We start from the raw sequence: 17,302 nt of genomic DNA on the forward strand, positions 1-17,302 counted from the left end.
CACATTCTTAATTATCTATAACAGCACCACAAAGCACATATGGTGAAGCCTATTTTATAGAGGAAGAAGGAGGTACATAGAGGAAGCTAACTCATTTACCCAGAGGCAGCTAATAAGGAGTGAAGCTTGAACAGGAACCCATGTTTCAGGCCAGGAGCAGTGGCTCATGCCTGTAACCCCAGAGCATTGGGAGGCTGAGGCAGGAGGATCACTTGAGGCCCCAGGAGTCTGAGACCAGCCTGGGCAATATAGCAAGACCTCATCTCTATAGAAAAAAATTAGCCGGGCATGGTGGCTCATGCCTAATCGTCCCAGCTACCTGGAGAGGCTGCAGTGGGAAGATGGCTTGAGCCCAGGAGTTCAAGGTTGCAGTGAGCTATGATCACACCACTTCACTCCAGCCCAGGTGACAGAGAAAGACCCTGTTTCTAAAAAAAACAAAAGAAAAAAAGAAACCCATATTTCAGTCAATGACCACATACACAATGGTGGTCCCATAAGATTATAATGGAGCTGCCCTATACTGATGTACCACTAAAATATTTTATCCCATATTTTACTGCACCTTTTCTATGTGTAGATGTGCTTAGATATACAAACACCACTGTGTTGTAGTTGCCTATAGTGTTCAGTATGGTAACATGCTGTACAAGTTTTTAGCCTAGGAGCCATAGGCTTTTCCACATGACCTGGGTGTGTAGTAGGCTCATACCACCTAGGTTTGTGTAAGTTCGCTCTATGATGTTTCACACAATGACAAAATCACCTAAAGACACATTTCTCAGAACATATCCCATCATTCAGCAACACGTGACTGTGTAGGGCTAGGTCAATACAGGATAGCTCTTGCTGATCCCAGCCTGAGTTTGTCCACTAGTCTATGCTGCCTCTCACTCAGATGAGAGGGAAGAGCTCTTGGTGGATACTTCTGGAGGACTGTAGAGGAAGATTGCACCTGATTGTAAAAACTGAACGCTGACCTCATGCTTCCCAGTTTTCACAGGCTGTGATGAACAAACAGGATGGACGGGCGGTGGCAGACTAGAGGGAGGAAGAGCTACGCCAGACCACTGAGAAAACTGCAGATCCAAGGGAGGGCAGGGAAGCTGGAAGCAGGGGAAATGAGAGACCATGGGGAAAGAGAACAGGCTGTGGTGATTCTGCCTTAGGTAAGGGTCATCAGGGGCGGGGTGGGAGGGAGAGGAAAGTAAATTTCTTGTCCTGAGAAAACACTGGTGACATTAAAACTTGGATGTCAGGGAAAGGCATGGGTTTAAAGGGAAAAAGGCTGAGTCTGTTGTGTTCAAAGTTCTGGAGACACTTCAGCATCTAGGCTTCTGGTCTGCTGGAGAGTGGTCAGTGCTGGACCAGGGGGCTCACCTCACACTGAGTTGCTGAAAACCATGGTGGGGACTGTGGATGCATGGGACCACTGGGAAGAAAAGCCGAGCAGCTCCTGAACAGTGAACCTTTGGGATCACTACACTGCATGTCTCACAATTCAGTACCGCTGCTTCTCAGTGGAGGCTCTGCTGCCTCCATGGGAGAGCACTGGAAAATAGAGGGGATACTTCTGGTTGTCCCAGGGGTTGAAGGATGCTATAGGCCTTCAATAGATACACTGGGACACAGGGAAACAGATCTTCGGCAAGCATAGGCCAGCTCTGCAAAGTCAAAAATTTCTCTGGGGTCCTCTTGATTTGTAAATAACCCATTGGGCATTCATTTAGGTGAAAAATCTATTTTGATGTCTCTGAGCTCATAACCTAATTATAGGCTCCATATATACCTATATATTTTGCTTCATTTAAATTTATATGCATTTTCAGAGGACTATAGTCACATACATAGAGAGAAAATCATACTTTGTTTTGTTGGAATTTGACTGAGCTGTTCCATTTCAGGAAATCACATTTCTGCTGGCAACATCACTCCTAAAATTTGAGTTACTACTCTGCATTGATATCTATCCCATTAATGGTAATTTTACATATTCATTGAAGCATCTGATTGTTTTGTATTAAGTGCTCATGTCTAACAGTAATTTTTTTTTTTTTTTTGCAGAGCTAGCTGAAGTTTTATTTTGGACAAAAAACAACAAAAAACAAAACAAAACAAAACAAAGCAATTGAATTGTTTTGTAGCTGGAGGCATGGACAAGGGGGCTCCCAGGCAGTAAACTCCCCGGAGGGTGGGCTGAGGGCTAGGGCTGAGTCTCAGGTGGGTCTCCCGTTCCCTGTGCTCCCCTGCACAGCGGCCTCCCTCCCGGGCTCTGGGGCAGCCGCAGGAAGGGCAGGCTGGGAGGGGCTGCCGTAGCTGTTCACTTGGGCACATCAGAGGACTGGGACACCAGCTTTCCATCGTGGGGCTCGATCTTCTTCACAACAACAGCCTTGGTGGAGCTGGTGCGGCTGAAGGAGCTGGAGCCTGTGCCAGAGCCAAAGCTGGAGCCCAGGTCGTAGCTGAGACCCAGGCTTGTGAGGCCCTCATAGGCAGAGTTCACCTGTATAGCCACTGGTGGTCTTCGTAGGGATATTCCTGTTCTGCATCCCAGACTCCAGCCGGCTCTCCTCGCCCTCTAGCAGCTTCGTGTAGGTGGCGATCTCAATGTCCAGGGCTAGCTTGATCCTCATCAGCTCCTGGTACTCATGCAGCTGCCACCGTGTCCTGCCTGGCCCACTGCAGGGCAACCTTCAGCTCAGACAGCTTGGCGTTGGCATCCTTAACGGCCAGCTCCCCACGCTGCTGGCATCATGATGGTGGCCTCCAGGGATGCCCGCTGGCCTTTGAGGCCCCCAGTCTCAGCCTGGAGCTGGCTGATATTCCAGTTCATCTCGGAGATCTCTGTCTTTGTATGTGCAGGTCATCCCCATGCTTCCCAGCCAGTGTCTGCAGCTCCTCCTCTGCTCCTTCTGGAATTTCCACCTACTTCAGCCTGCCTGCCTCCACTCCTGCCTCCACCATGTCCATCAGGGTGACCCAGAAGTCCTAAAAGATGATGTTCACCTCTGGCCCCTGGGCTCACAGCAGCCACTGCTACAGGAGTGGGCCTGATGCCCGCATCAGCTCCTCAAGCTTCTCCTGAGAGGGTAGCAGCAGCTTCTGCAGTGGCCTGGGCGGAGGCTATGGTAGGGCCAGTGGCATGGGAGGCATCACCCCATCATGGTCAACCAGAGCCTGCTGAGCCCCCTTAACCTGGAAGTAGACCCCAACATCCAGGCTGTGCCCACCCAGGAGAAGGAGCAGATCAAGACCCTCAACAACAAATTTGCCTCCTTCACAGACAAGGAACGGTTCCTGGAGCAGCAGAACAAGATGCTGGAGACCAAGTGGAGCCTCCTGCAGCAGCATAAGACGACTCAGAGCAACATGGTCAGCATGTTCGAGAGCTACAGCAACAACCTTAGGGGGCAGCTGGAGACTCTGGGTCAGGAGAAGCTGAAGCTGGAGGTGGAGCTTGGAAACATGCAGGGGCTGGTGGAGGACATCAAGAACAAGTATGAGGATGAGATCAGTAAGCGTACAGAGATGGAGAATGAATTTGTCCTCATCAGGACGGATATGGATGAAGCTGACATGAACAAGGTAGAGCTGGAGTCTCGCCTGAAGGGCTAACTGACGAGATCCACTTCCCCAGGCAGCTGTATGAAGAGGAGACCCGGGAGCTGCAGTCCCAGATCTCAGACGCATCTGTGGTGCTGTCCATGGACGACAGCCACTGCCTGGACGTGGACAGCGTCATCGCTGAGGTCAAGGCTCAGTACGAGATCGCCAGCCGCAGCTGTAACAGTAAATTAAAATATACTTTCCTCCATAGGTTCCTTTCCTTTCCTTTATTCTTTATACTTACAGTTAGGCCATTATATTGTTTTTTTTTTTAAAAAAAAATATTATGTGTGCGTATAAGTTATTTTATCTATACAGTTTATTTTAGTGGAGTGAAGAGAGTGTTACAAATTCATTGTGATAAGGAGGGGTTGGTACTGATAGGGTTGAGAACTATTAGTTCTAGACTAGCACTATCCAGTAGAAATATCATAGGAACCACAAACATATTTTACATTTTCTAAAAGCCACCTTAAAAAATAAAAGGATGGAATATTACTCAGCCTTAAAAAGGAAGTAAATCCTATCACATGATGTGACATGGCTGAAGCTTGAGGACATTATGTTAAGCGAAACAAGTCAGTCACAAAAAGACAAATACTGTATGATTCCACTTATATGAGGTATCTAAAATATCTAAGTTCATAGAAATAAAAAGTGGAATGTTGGTTGCCAGAGCTGAAGAGAGGGGCATATGGGGAGTTGTTTAATGGGTATAGAGTTTCAGAGTTGCAAGGTGAAGTTCTGGAGATCTGTTTCACCACAATGTGAATATACTTAACACTACTGAACTGTACACTTAAAAGTGGTTAAGAGGGTAAATTTTATGCAATGTGCCTTTTACTATGATAAGAAAAGTAAGAAGAGTGGGCAATACTAATCTTGATATATTTATTTAACTCAATATATTAAAAACACTATCATTTCAATATGTAATCAATATAAAAATTACCAATGAGATGTTTTATATTCTCTTTCTTGTACAAAGTCTGAATTCTGTGTGCATTTTACACCTACAGCACGTATCAACCAAGAATGGCCACATTTCCAGTGCTCAGATGCCCACACGGCTAGTAGTTACAGCAAACGCTAACAACACCTGTTGAGCAGACCTTCAGTACCAGGCATTGCTGTGGGTCCTTTACATAGAATTACTCTTTCCATGCTTGGGCCTATAAGATAGGCACCAGGAAACTGAAGCTCAGAGACCTTGAATAGCACACTCGATGTCAAGAGAAACTGTGGCCAAGTGGAGAGCTGAGCCCAGGCATTCTGGCTCCAGAGCCCCTGCCTCAGTCACCGTGCGTAGGCACTTTGTGGGGCTTTTCTCTTGGACTCCTGTTCTGGCCAAGTGGGAGTCCGCCCAGCCTCTTTTCCCAGGGGGATACTAGGAGTGTGATTCCATGGACTTTCTCTTCCATGGGCTTGCACATTCCATGGAAGCACACGGGAAACTGAACCCTGGGAAAGTGAACCCTGGCTGCACAGGCTTTAGGGCATCAAAACCTGGCTGGCCCCAGGGAGCCACTTAGGCTTGTCTCTCCCTGCTTTCCTGCTGAGCATAACAGATGCTGGCCAGCCCTTCTGCACAGAAGAAAGAAGCCTGGGTTTGCTTCACAGCTGCCTTCAGTGTTCTCTGTTCTCTACATTCCCATTAGGAGAGGTAGTGGGCCTGGTGAAACAAGACAAAGAATCACACACAGATGTGGCAGAAAGACAGTCCCAACACACACATCTAATAAGGACTTGCTACCAGGACCTTGCTGGTGAATTGCTTGCATTCCAATAACTTTTTCTCCTGAGTTTCCCTTAATAAAGACAGATTTCTTCATTTCTTGGGGCTTTCTCAAGATTATACTGACAACTTCCCCATTAATTATCAAATTATACTCCATCACAAAATGATTACATTTGCTTCCCACCTAAACATTTCCCCTTGTTTGTGAAAAGTCTCATTTAAACTAATAAGCTTTTAACTTGCTCAATTTCAACACCTCTGTAGAGGCTACTAATGAGCTGATTCCTTGCCCAGCTGGTCCCTCGGCCCTTCCTTGTGTTCTCCATTCCAAGACCAATTTAGATCTTGGAGAACGAGAAACTCTTTGAGTGGGATGCTTGGTGGGAGCCTTCTTGAGTGATGTGTATATTTAAACACAGAACCTTGATTCTGAGCCCCCCAGGAAAGTGAAACTCCACTTGCTACTTCCAGAAATGTGAAAATTGCTTTAGAGTGGGGACACAGCAGCAAAAGAGCCTCCCAGTTTCAACTGGGTAGCTTAATGAGTCAGGTAATTAGACCCAGATTCCTTTTACAGGGGCCTCTTAATTATTATTTAATAAAGAGATGATTCCAGGCTATGACCCACAAGGCTGGCGGCAATATAAGCACGAAGCTAAAGAAATACTTCCTCCCAGATGTTGTTCTCCTCTGGCAGGGAGACAAAAGCGCTCTGAAAGGACCCCTCAGCCTTTCCTTATGGAGAATGTCATGTGCCAAGCAACTCCTCTTCCTGGCACTATCTTCCCCAAGGTGTCAGATGGGTCACTTCACTGGAGTGCTGGGAATCAGGTCAGTCTGTTCCTCTGATTAACCCTGATCTCATTCTTCTGGCAGCAGGCAGTAGCCTGAGGCCCTGCTGCCTTCTGAAGGCTGCCCACTCATGCCAAGGCTGCTGGGAGCAGGAAGAGCTAACAAGAGCACACCGAGAGCCAGGCTGTGTTGTAAGTGCTCTCAATGCCCTGCCTCCTAAAATTTTCACACAGTATCATTCAACTTCCCTCCCCATTTTACAGATCAGGAAACTGAAGTTCACTGGGGCTATGCACACTGTCCAAGGTCACACAACTAACAATTGGGAGAACTGGAATTTGAACCCACACACTTCTAACTCCAGAGCCTAAGGGCTTAACTCCTGTGTCTTATTGCTAGGGATTAGCTGACCAGGGAGAAAATTATTCAGCTATGTTTTCATGGCCAGACCTTGGGTGGGTTATCTAAGTGCCGCCATTGTCATCAATATTAATGATGTATCATGCTCTAGCCCCTGTACAGGGGCATATAGAGTCAGTCATGGTGACCCCATCCCAGGCATATTCCTTAGACTAGAGATGGGTCCATTATACCAACCAGACTAATAGGAGGCCCTCCCTGGGATTTTTCAAACTGGAACTTAAAAAAGATGGGTGCAACTGAGCATTTGTGAGGCCCAAGTTGCCACAGGTTACGATCCAGGTGCGTGGAGAAGACAACACTGACAGCACACACAGGAAGAATTCCAATGATGTTTGAGTCCTTGATTCCAGTCCCTGAGGCACAACCCTTTTATTTCCTATAATTCAGTTAGGTAAACCAATCAATTTCCTCTTTTCACTCAAGCTAGTCCTCGTTAGGTCTCTAACCCCATTGCAATCAAAACAGTTCTAACAACCTATGCTCTAGAATTTGATGTACTGGGGATAATGGCGGCATCTCCACAGGGTTTTAATCTGTACTTTAGAAAGGCAGCTGAGACATGGGATAGAGGCATGAAGACCAGCAAGGAGGATCTTGTAGTGTGGACTGTAGCCCACAGGAGAGATGACAGGCCCGGAACCAAGGCAGTTGGTTGTAAGTCAGTTAGGATGGAGTCAAGAGATATTTTGTTGATAGAAGCTTTTAGACTTGTGATTGATTAAAATTGGGGAGGTGACATTGGAGGTGCCCAGGGTAATTCCCATGTGGAGGGTGGTGCCATTAGCTGAATGGAAGACATAGAGGCAGGGCAGATTTCAGGAGGTGCTGGAGGAGCAATAGGTAATAAGCTTGGCCGTGGGTAGCTGGCTGCTGTCCAGCTGGGAGTGGCTCCTTGAAGCCCGCATGCTGTGTTCTGGCACCACGATGAAGGTGTGCTGTGGCAATGACCTGCTATTCACAGCCTCAGTCCTGACCCGCTCATCCTAACCAGGGCCTCACACCCCTTTCCATCCTTCTTGCAGCTCTCCCAGTCACCAAGCAGTCTTCTTCTTTTTTTTTTTTTTTTGTCCTTGCATTACCCAGCAGATTTGTCAGAACTGGTATTGACTTCCTGGTAGACCTTGGGCACCTTTCCATGGGATTCTGCTCCTTCCTGCTGCCCAGTTGAATTGAGCCACCTTGGATAACTCCCTCCCTGGAGTGGCGGGAAAGGATGGCTAGCACTATTAAAAACAAACCAAGGAGCCATGCTGTGGAAAACAGACTGCAGCCAATTTGGCTGCTCATAATTCTTAGGCTCTTTTTGAAAGGTATCTATGGCCTACCTTAGTTAAAATGGGATGAGGATTAGGATCCCCTCTACTATGGCTGCCCAACCAAGGGGTATGGGTAGATTGCACTGAAAGCAAGACCCAGACCAAATTCTGCTATATATACAAACATTTACTAATAAGCAGGCACTAAAATAACACGAAAGTATTTGTCTAAGCTTGATGAGATCTTTGCTCTCTGTGTGACACACATCTCACGTAAGAAAATTTTCTAGTCACAGAATTCACGTGGGTTACTAGTCAGATTCAGGCCAGACAGCATAGAATCATCTGTGTGTGTGTGGCATTAGACCAGATGGAGTCTTAAGCTTGGTGGGACATTATGAAGGGTGTAAGCTGTTGAGCTTGAAAAATTCTTACATTGTGCACACAAGCATGGAGGGCCCTTATCATATTCTTAGCCATCCATACATCTTGTGAACAACTCATTTCATCAATGAAAAATGATTTCCAAACCCATTATACAAATGAATAGACGCCCTGGTGCTGAAGGAAGATAAAGATTGCCGAAGCTCTTGCAGAAGCTACCTCTAGAGTGTGGACTTCCAATTAGAGCCTTTCAAAGCTAATGAAACATTCTGGAGTGTGAATCCCTCATCAGGGTACTTCACGTGTTAGCAAATCATTCCTAAGGTGTTGATTAAAATGAACACACATCTCTCAGTCAATGCTGAAGTATTTAAAACAAATTACATGCTGTATCATCCAAACCAAAGATTCCTCAGAACCTTTGCGTAAACTGTTCTCTGCATACACTATCTTCATCCTCTCCTCATCCCCGTTGCCTGAGTAACTACGTTCAGTCTTCAGGACTAAGTATACGCTGCCATCTCCTCCAGGAAGTCTTCCCTGATCTTCTCTCCAATAAGGGTAAGGGGAGTGTGTCTCTCCCATTTGCTCTTGTAACGTCTTGTGCGACTTCTTATTTTTGAGAGTGAGTGGTCTCTTCCTTTGACTTGACTGTGATTCCTAGTCCGTGTATCCCTAGTACCAAGCCAAAGAGGTACACAATTTGTTTGTAAAATTGAATTAAATTCAAAAGAGACTGATTTTGTTTTCATTTCTCTCGGCTTCCCACCAATGTGTCAGAATTGGGATCACCCAACCGTGTGCTCGGCCAAAGATTATAATCAATGAGAGGGAATGGATGAGACACAGCCCTGGATAGGCTGTAAATTTGAGAATAATTTGGGAAGGACAAAATATAGAAATATTTTAGTTGTTTTCACTTTATTTTATTTATTTTTTTGAGACAGGGTCTCCCTCTGTCACCCAGGCTGGAGTGCAGTGGCATCGTCTCAGTTCACTGCAACTCTGTCCTCCTGGGCTCAGGCAATCCTCCCACCTCAGCCTCCCCAGTAGCTGGGACTACAGGTGCACACCACCATTTCTGGCTACATTTTGTAATATCTTTGTAGAGACAGGGTCTTGCCATGTCACTCAGGCTAGACTTGAACTCCCTGGCTCAAGTGATCCACCTGCCTTGGCCTCCCAAAGCTCTGGTATAACAGGCATGCATCACCATGCCTGGCCTGTTTTCACTTTAAATGCTCCAAGTCTTCACTGAGTTTGCTCTTAGGTTAAGCTCTGAAGCTGGAGTTGTGGTGAGGATCTTCTGCATCAGCTGATCTCTGATATTTATCCCTAAAAGAAGAAAGCAGACAGAAGCCTTATTCAACTGATGTTTCTCCAAGAGTCACGCATCGACCTTATCTATGAGCTGAGCGAAGGTCCATAAGGTGCTGTCAGCCAGACAGAAAGCCCATCAGGAGGCTGCTGACCTCATTTTGCCCCCCACAGTCCAAATATCCAGACTCGAACTTGACATTTGCCAAGGTACAGCTAAACAAATGGTGGTAAAATGATGCTCACCTATTCGGCTCCACATCAAAGTGGATGAATGGGGTTTTCAATGTTAGAATAGATTCTCAGAAATACTGAGAGACAAGTCAGTTATTCAGAGGTACTGTTCCTTTGCAACTCCGAACTTGTAATTTTAAATATGACCAGGTCTATATCTCATTGAGTATTTTATTTCACTTAAATAGTGAAGAAGGAAGAGAAGACAATGTGGAATTTGTGCATTCAGAATATGTAAAGTTTGTGCTTTTGCATTATGTTGAAAATAGCGTGAACAAAAGTAATTGCTGTTTTCAGGGGTTTCAGGAAAGGAACTGGAAGAGCATAATTCCTGTTTCTCTTCTGCTCTTTTAGCTACAGCCCCAATGTCCTCTCCTGTTCTCACCTTCAACCCTCTTAGTCCTACATGCTACCGTTATCACAGAGACACACAGGCTCCGCATTCTGGGGCATGAGCACTGGGCAGGAATGTTCTACAATGCAAAGTCAAAACCCATAATTCCAGGAAATTGATTCAGTGGCCACCAAAACCCCTGGGCCCACCTTCAGTTAGAGCTGGACAGGTATGGATGGCCTTGGGCTTGTTATTCTTACTTCTCAGTGAACAAGGGAGCTTCTGAAAAGCTCTCAAATAAAGGTTATTTAAATAAAAGTCACTCTTGAATAAAATCTGGTGGGTTTGTATACTTTGCTCTGGTCCTTAGTAAAAATGGTCAAAAATAATAACAAAAGGCGAGGTGTGGTAGCTGATGCCTGTAATCCCAGCACTTCGGGAGGCCAATGCAGAAGGATCCCTTGAGGCCAAGAAGTACCAGACCAGCCTGGGCAACACAGTGAGACCTTGTCTCCACAAAAAATAAAAGAATTCGCTGGACATGGCAGTCTGTAGTTCCAGCTACTCAGGAGGCTGAGGTGGGAGGATCACTTGAGACCAGGAGTTCATGGCTTCAGTGAGCTGTGATCGTGCCACTGCATGGCTTATTACTCCAGCCTGGATGACACAGCAAGACCCTGTTTTAAAAAAAAAAGAAAAAAGAAAAAAAAAGAATAGAAAAAGATCCTCAAGCCCTCATCTGAAATATCTGGAGGGCCAGATGTGTTCTAGAACTCAGAATTTTTCAGAGTTTAGAAAGGTAACATAGTTGCTGACAGCTCAGTGGAGTCTGGGCCAGCCCCCCAGCAAATCATCACATGAGCATTTCTGCAGCAGTGTATGACAATTCATCCCAAGGGAGGCAACGAGATGACGATGAGCTTACATTAATTCAGGTCAAGTCGGGTTTTGCCACCAAATTGTAAGGCCGGTCACCTCGCCGGGGGCTCGGACACCGCCCCTCCTCTCCGGGAGCTCGGACACGTCCACCCCCCTCGCACAGCCTAGCCCTCCCTTAAGGAACCCCACCAAAATGCAAAAAAAAAAGTCTTGTAGCTCTACCCAATAGCAGTCGAGTCTTGTATGCAAACGAAGTCTTGTAGCTCTACCCAATAGCAGTCAAGTCTTGTATGCAAACGAAGTCTTGTAACTCTATCCAATAGCAGACAAGACTTGCATGCAAATGAAGTCTTGTAAATCTACCCAATAGCAAGCTTGCCTTTCTCACACCCTGCTCTCCCACAACCAATTGAATGCCTCCACTCCCTATAAAACCCCACGTCTGAGAGGAGTCCATGCGACTTCTCTGGCCCCTCCTGTCGGACCGCAGAACCTTGCCCAAGAGCCGAATAAATTCATATTGGATCTTCTTGTGCTGGCCTCAGTTTCTTCTTTTTAAACTCGGCAAGAACCCAAGAACCCTTACACAAATGAATTACGAAAAAGCTTTTGGTTTCAAAGCTGTCTGAATTTCAGAACTTCTGGATGGGGGATCATGGACCTGTAATCACATATCCCTGAGGGGCTATTGCCGAGATTATATTTTTTAAGAAGAAAAACTTTGACTTCCACTACCGCACTTAGGAAGCCATGAACCAGCACACAGGTTTGGGCTCAAAAGCTTGACATCCTGCAGGTGAAACAGTAGGAATCCCTCTCATAAGCATTCCCTTTTCAGAGATTTTCTGACTCTGTGTGTGTATGTTTTTAGTTTTTCTTTCTGTGTTCTGCTTAAGGCAGGGTTGTCACCCCTGTGGATCCCCACGATGGTGAAACAAGACAGAATAATGGTTAAGGGCTAACACTTCATGCTCAGAAGGAACTTGGTTGAAATCTTACCTCTGGCACTCTTTAGTTGTTTGTTAGATTCTGGGAAGTTGCTTAACCTCTCTGAACCTCAGCTTACTCAGCTATAAATCCTCTTGCAGGGCTGTCATAAGAATTACATGAGACTAAAAAATTGCTAACATTTATGGAGGGCTTGCTCTGTACCAAGCACTATATTAAGAGTTATACATGAAGGGTTATTTTATCAAACAAATACCATCCCTATTTTATAGATGAGGAAGCTGAGGCTCAGAAAACTTACCCAATTGAAGCCATATTGCTATTAAATGGAGAAGCTGGTATTCAACATGAGGTAGTCTAACTCCTGGTACCCTTAACTACTCTGCTCTAATGACTCATCAGATGGTAAATAAGATGTTTTGCACTCTCTGGAAAACAGTGAGCTTTCAATATAAGGTAACTATGATGTCATGGCGATGACAATGATGGCAGTGATGGTGATAATAAAGAAGGATCAAGATTTACAGCAAACAGAATCCAGAGGAAGACCATTGAGTGATCTGGTTGCCAATGATCATTCACATAGTACTCCTAAATTGATTCCCTAGGGATTACCCCACACAGTTCTATCAACTTCTTTTTAAGTAGGGTCCCAAGTATAACTTGTGTCCAGATTTTTTAAATGTCACTGGTTGGGCCAGGCACAGTGGCTCACGCCTGTAATCCCAGCACTTTGGGAGGCCAAGGCCAGTGGATCACCTGAGGTCAGGAGTTCAAGACCAGCCTGCCCAACATGGTGAAACCCCATCTCTACTAAATATACAAAAATTAGCTGGGCGTAGTGGTGAATGACTGTAATCCCAGCTACTCGGGAGGCTGAGGCAGGAGAATCACTTGAACCTGGGAGGCGGAGGTTGAAGCAAGCTGAGATGGCGCTGTTGCACTCCAGCCTGGGCAATAAGAGCAAAACTCTGTCTCAAAAAATAAATAAATAAAAATAAATAAAATGTTACTGGTCGGTTTTCCATGCCCTCTAGCTCAGTGGTACAACAGCACCACTCCTAGTTCCTTGGGAAACAGACTCACAGGCCAAGATTTATGTGCAGAAAGTTTATAGGCAATTGCTCTAGGAATCAACAACAGTAGGGAACAAAGGAAATAGTGTAACTGCACCAGATCAATCTGCTTTCATTTTTATGTAACAAAATCGTGAATTGTTTTCAGTTACCAGGAACCCTCAGATTGAAGGTCACATAACCTGAGTATGCCCAGACTAACCAAGGATTCAACCATGTGTGGAGTGTAAGGTCTCAAACTGAGAGAGGGAGCAGGGACTGAATTAAGAAGCAGACCCTGAATGGCAGGATACAGAATCCAATCTGATGGAGCCCTGGTGTCACCCTGTGGCAGGATCCAGTCAGTTCATGCCGTCCTGGCAGCACTTCATTGAAAGACTCAATCAGATCATGGCTCATTACCCTATGTTTATAAAGCCTGATCCAGTCCCCAGCTCGGGAAGACAGATTTGAGTGTTTCCTCCTGTCTCCTTGACAATTGGCTCTAAATAAAGCCTTTCTTTTCTCAAAATCCAGTGCATGGTATTGGCTTTTATACTGGCACATAAAATTGGCTCACTTGGGAAGTGAGCCCACCAATTGTTTGGTAACAATAGGAATGAGCAGAGAGAACTGCTCTGTGATGCCATCCAGCAGACTTCCGCCTATCCCACAGAGAATGCTGGGGCTAAGATGGTCTGTGGGAGGCAGAATTCTCACCTTCTGGTTGGTGTACACACCTTACATAATTCCCTTACCTGTGAATATGATGGAAGATCAGTGCCCATGGTGATGTTACTACTCTGTTGACTTGTTAATCAAAAGGGAGATTATCCCAGTGGGACTTACCTAATCAGGCAACCTCATGAATGGGCCTGGGCCATCCTAGAAAGTGAGACTTGATGCATGAGAGGGATATTGAAGAGCCATGTGGCAAGGAGCAGCTGTCAGTCTCTGGAATGGTCTGTGGTCGACAGTGAGAAAATGGGAAATTCAGTCCTACAGCCACAAGGAACTGAATTCCACCAACAGCCTGATTAAGCATGAAAGAGGACCTCAAACCTCAGATGAGACAGCAACCCTGGCAGACATTTTGGGTTCAGCCAGGTGGGCCCTGAGCAGAGAAACCAGTTATGCTGGGTCTGGGCCTCTGACTATGAGATAATACATGAGTGTGGTTTGTGCTTCATTTTTTAAATTCAACTTTTAATTTTGAGATCACTGTAGATACACATGCAGTTGTAAAAAACAATACAGAGAAATCCAGTGTACCCTTTACCCATTTTCAACCAACGGCAACATCTTGAAAAACTACAGCATGATGGCAGACCAGGATATTGACAAGATACAGAACAATATCATCACCACAAATATCCTTTCTATTGTCCTTTTATAGCCACTCCACCTTATCGACTGCATCTGCTCCTTCCAACACCCATCTCAGCTCCTGGCAACCCCTCCTCCATTCTCCATGTCTATAATTTTGTCATTTCAAGAATGTTATATAAATGCTGTAATCAAGTATGTAACACATTGGAATTGGCTTTTTTCACTCTGCATAATTTCCTGAAGCTTCATCCAATTCGTTGTGTGCATCGAAAGTTCATTTCTTTTTATTGCTGATGTTTTTTACCACATGGATGTACCATAGTGTGTTTAGCTATCACCTGTTGAAGGACATCTGGGTTGTTTATAGTTTTTGGCCACTACCAGAAAAACAGCTATGAACACTTGTGTGATAAATACCTAGGAGTATTTATCCAGAGAAATGGAAACATGTTCACACAAAAATATTGGAGAAATAGAGAAAAGATACAGTTACAGGAGAGATACAGTTTCTCCACATCCACACCATCATTTGGTGTTGTCACTATTTCTCATTTTAACCATTCTCTTGTGTAGTGATATTTCATTGTGATTTTAATTCATATTTCCTTAATGGCTGATGATGTTAAAAATATTTTCAAATGCATATTTGCCATCTATTTATCCTCTTCGGTGAAGTGTTTCTTCATGTCTTTTTCACAGTTTCTGATTGCGTTACTTTTGTTTTATTTTTTAGTGTTGGGTTTTGAGAGATATTTATGTATCTAGCTACTAGCTCTTTGTCAGATATGTGGTTTGTAAATGTTTTCTTGCTGTTTGAAGTTTGTCTTTTCACTCTCATAATGGGTTATTTTACACAGCAAAAAATTTAAATTTTGATCAAATCCAATCATTAATATTTTCTTTTATGGGTCAGGCTTTTGATGGCAAATCTAAGAACTTTTTGCCTAGTCCTAGATACCCATGATTTTCTCCTGTGTTTTGTTTTCTTAAAGTTTTATAGCTTTACATTAAAGCATGTGATTTATTTTTGAGTTAATTCTTTAAAATGTGAAATTTAAGTTGAGCTTCATTGAAAAGGCTATCCTTCCTCCACTGAATTGCTTTTACACCTTTTGTCAAAAATCAGCTGGGCATATTTCTGTGGGTCTGTTTCTAGGTTCTCTATTTGCTTCATTGATCTATGTGTCTATCACTCTGTAAATATCACAGCTCTATAAGTCTTGAAATCAGGTAGATTGATTCCTCCCACTTTATTATTCTTTTACAGTAATTTTAGCTATTCTGGTTCCTTTATATTTTCATATAAATTTTAGAATATTCGTGTCTATATCTACAACAAGCTTGCTGGGGTTCTAATAGGAATTCCATTAAACTTATATGTAAATTTGCAGAGAATTGATTTCTTTATTAAATTGAATCTTCTAATCCACAAACACACTATATCTTTCCATTTATTTAGATCTTCTTTGGTTTGTTTCATCAGTGTTTTGTAGTTTTCCACTACAAACCATGTACAATTGAAGTCCTGTACGTGTTTTGTTAGAGGTATTGTTCGCTTGTTTTAGCAACTGTAAATGGCATTTGTTTTTTATTTTGGTGTCTATCTGTTATGGACACCAAATACTACCTTTCCAGCTGGTAGTACTCCAGCGTATCTAGACTTCTCAAGACAGACTGAAGGGATGAGAGAGAATTAGGAGATCCTCTCATGGTGATCTAAGGTCCATTCTCTAAGATTACAAATTCCTGTATCAAGTACTATAACTTCCATCTGTTATGGATGCCAAAATAAAATTTGCTTTTATATGTTTGTATTATATCTTACAACCTTGAGGAACTCACTCATTAGTTCTAGGAGGCTGTTTTGTAGATTTCAATGGAATTTTCTACCTAGACAATCATTTCATCTGCAAATAGGGATAGTTTTATTTCTTCCTTTCTCATCTGCATGCTTTTTTTTTTCTTTTCGTGCCTTTTGAAATTGGCCAGAACTACCTGTATTATGTTGAGTAAGAGTGGTGAGAGTAGATATCGTTATCTTGTTCTTGATCGTATGGAGAAAGCATCCCATCCTTCACCATTAAAATTAGTATTAGCTAGAGCCTTTTGGTAGACACTCTTTATCAAGTTGAGGAGGTTCCCCTCTAATCCATTTTTTCTAAGAGTTTTTATCATGAATACATGTTATATTTTTAAAATGCTTTTCCTGTATCAGTTGATAAGACCATGTGATTTTTCTTCTTTAGCCATTAATATAGTGGGTTACACTGAATAATTTTCATATATTGCATCAGACTTGCCTTCCTGGAACAAATCTTCCTTAGGAGAGTGGAAAGGACCAACAGGGAATGCTTTGCTGGGTTTTTAGCCACCTGATACAGGATGGCGAGAAGTTCAACCAGGAAATGTAGGAAAAAAATTTCAGGGTGAGGTTAACAAGTACAAAAGCACTGACATATGAAACTGGCTGTCTTTTTCCATGCAAATATTTCAGGATGGCAGGAGTGTTGAGCCCAAGAAGGAGAATGGCAGGAGATGAGGCTAAGATATAGGTAAGGCAGAGTTTCGAGAGCTTGTATGCCACGCTCTGGACCTTGGTCTTTCACCTTAAGGTGATGGCAACCACTGTGAGGCTAGATGCAGAGAATGATCCAGTAAAGATTGCCTTTTAGAAACCCAGTGCGAGGAGTGGAGTGGAGAACAAAGCCTGGAGAGGGGAACCAATAGGGATTCCGAAGGAACAGTTCAGGAAAGAAAAGAGTATTGAATTATTGCACTCACAATCTTCTTTCTTCAAATGCTTCTCCTCTGAGCTACTGACTTTCCTCATTCACCCTTCCACCACTTCTACTGAAGGTCATCTTAGACTTTCCTTTTTCGTTTCTTCTACATCCAATCAGTAGAGACTATGTCTTCATTATCCCTGTCCCTTGGCTCTACTTGCCGCCATCAACTCACAGAGCCTAAAGTATTCATACTCTCCTTATTGGCCCCTACTTCTTACTTC

At 44.0% G+C, this 17,302-nt stretch overlaps 1 pseudogene; it reads left to right on the forward strand.

The window, feature by feature from the left end:
- The first annotated feature begins 2,962 nt into the window (after positions 1–2,962).
- Positions 2,963–10,205, forward strand: LOC105727812 (keratin, type II cytoskeletal 8-like; annotated as a pseudogene).
- The last annotated feature ends 7,097 nt before the right edge of the window (positions 10,206–17,302 follow it).

Source organism: Aotus nancymaae, unplaced genomic scaffold, assembly GCF_030222135.1.
Source record: "Aotus nancymaae isolate 86718 unplaced genomic scaffold, 86718_ANA_hifiasm-v0.15.2.pri h1tg000036l, whole genome shotgun sequence".
In the NCBI taxonomy this organism is placed as follows: Eukaryota; Metazoa; Chordata; class Mammalia; order Primates; family Aotidae; genus Aotus; species Aotus nancymaae.